The following is a 2,551-nucleotide window of genomic DNA, read 5'->3' on the forward strand; positions in this document are numbered from 1 at the left end:
TCTGCCCCCGTGGTCCCCACTCTGACCTGTAGAGACTAAGCTCGGTGGAGTCCCGGAGCCAAGATGGCGCTCCCTGCAGGGCAGGTCACTGTCCGAATTTGCCTATTTTCATCTTCACCCTTGAGTTATATGCAGCACTACACTGGGCTATTTCTCATGGATNCTGATGATTCAGTTCAGGTCTCATATCCCAGGACCTACTTTTGTAAAATTTTGATATTGCTTTTTCTGTATGTGAGTGTTCTACTATTTTGGTCATATTTTGGTAGAAAGATATATACTTGTTGAATATAATAAATTTGATATTTTTCATTTTCTAATTTCTGAAACTGCAATACTGGATTTACATGGTCCTAAATGTTGATTTCCTATGGAATAGTAGCTTGATAATTCTGGGATTCTTTTTTTGTCTCTCTAGAGGTAAATTTTAGTTAACTGTCATTTTTTACACAATTCCATATTACATTTAGTTTTGAAAAATGTTGTGGATATATAATAAATGAATGGTATAATATAATAAAATATATGTGATTATAATTTTTCTTCTTGTTCTTTAGTGAACAATAAACTATATGATATATTATAATAAAAACTTTGATTTATAATTTTTTTTATTTGGGGGTAATTTATTTGTGCCATTGTGGCTGTCATAAAGAGACTAGGTATTTGTATGAGGACATCTTGCAAAGGCTCAAACTGTAAGCCAAAATAAGCCCTTCATAAAGTTGCTTTTTTCAGAATATTTATTATTGCTGTTATTATTGATACTTACTTAGTTGTAACCATCCTCAAATACAAGATGTTCCTGCTTCAGCCTCCTGAGGAGCTGAGATTGGAAGCTTGCCCTACCAAGACCAATGCTTTTTGTCTCTTTTTAGGCAAGGTGTCACTATTTCATCTTGGGTATTCTTGATTCTTCCAGAGGACCCCAGTTCAATTCCCAGCACCCAGATGGCAGCTCACAACTTTCTGTCACTGTAGTTCCAGATGACCTGGCACTCGAGCACAGATATGCAAGCAGAATGCCAACATACATAAAAATACATTTTTAAAAATCCACTCAACAAAAGGGAGACAGGAAACAATACCAAGTAATGTGACCAATAACTTAAGATACCGAGGTCTTAGGAAACATAAACATGAAAAACAATAAGACTGGCAAAACTCCCCTGAGAGCCCAGTGGCAGAGGCAAAGCACAGTAACCCTCTGGACCTCAGATCAAGTGGCAAGGAACGTGCAGAGCTGTGGCCTGCAGCTTGCTCACTGCCCTGACCTGCCCGATGCAGCCCTGGGCGCTGAGTGCTGCTGCTGTCTGCTCACTGAGCAACAGATCTGCTTTGCTGTAGGTGCGTAAATTCACAGAGAAACATAAATGGATAACAACAGAGGAAGGGATGGGAATGGAGGGGATCAGCAATTTTGCACAGGAAGCTTGAGGAGATGTTGCTTACTGTAGACTGCCTGAAGTAGGGACAAAATTGAAAAATCAAGGAGTTTGGCCCTTTGAAGAGCATGAAGGCTGCCAGTGCACTCTCCTCTCCTCTGTCAGGAGAGGTTACCAAAGTCAATGAAGCACTTGCCGAAAACACAGGGTTTGTCAACAAATCCTGTTAAAATGGTTGGCTGATCAGGATGACACTGGACCTGGATGAATTGATGACCCTTTAGAGCTGGGTGAATTAATGAGTGAAGAAGCATATGAGAAATACGTGAAGTCCACTGAGGAGTGACCATGGATAGCATCCCTCCACTTCCAGATAAAACTGGATGTGACCTGCTACAGCATGCTTGTCTTAAACCAGCGGAGACTAGAGGACTTGAAAGAGCTTTTAGCAGTACTGATGGAAAGAAACTGTTCTTGACAGTGCTACTTAAGACTCACCCCCAACTTCCTAATGGATACGGATAAACACAGTGTACAGATTTTTGATACTCACCATACTAGTTATTTAGACTAGGGTTTAAGCCCCGGTGTTTAGAATTCTTAAGATCATGTACAGTGAAAAGTGGTTATGAGACTGGGTTTGGTGACAGACCACCATTTAATCCCAACACTCAACAGGCAGATGTTAGTTCGAGGTCAGTCTACATAACAAGTTTTAGACCAGCTACAGCTATATGGTGAGACCCTATCTACAGGTTATAAAAATTTCATAATTCAAGATAACAGTGGTGTATTTTACATAATTTTATAACTTGCCCATATCCACCACTGGGTTTTGGTCAGAGACTTAGTGTCTTCTCATTGGAAATGACTGGGAATGCAGGGAAGTGCTATACAGTGTCAGAGGCAGGAGAGTATTTGTTTCACCATGTGCTGTGTTGGCTGTTGTTTTCCCATCGTGAAACACGGGATTTGCAACATTGTGGGAAACAAATTAAATATTCATTCTCTTTGAAAAAAAAAAGAACTGCCAAAACTTAATACTTTCATAGTCATTATCCATGAGAAAAGTAATTTAGATGATATATAGGTGACCTAAAATATTACAGTTCCTTTTTCTATGATCATCACATTTTCTCTGCCTGATTTGTTTTTGTGTTGGGTAG

At 39.5% G+C, this 2,551-nt stretch overlaps 1 pseudogene; it reads left to right on the forward strand.

Annotated features, from left to right (window-relative positions):
* Positions 1-1,218: 1,218 nt before the first annotated feature.
* Positions 1,219-1,731, forward strand: LOC110289165 (annotated as a pseudogene).
* The last annotated feature ends 820 nt before the right edge of the window (positions 1,732-2,551 follow it).

This window comes from Mus caroli, unplaced genomic scaffold, assembly GCF_900094665.2.
Source record: "Mus caroli unplaced genomic scaffold, CAROLI_EIJ_v1.1 scaffold_13302_1, whole genome shotgun sequence".
NCBI lineage: Eukaryota > Metazoa > Chordata > Mammalia > Rodentia > Muridae > Mus > Mus caroli.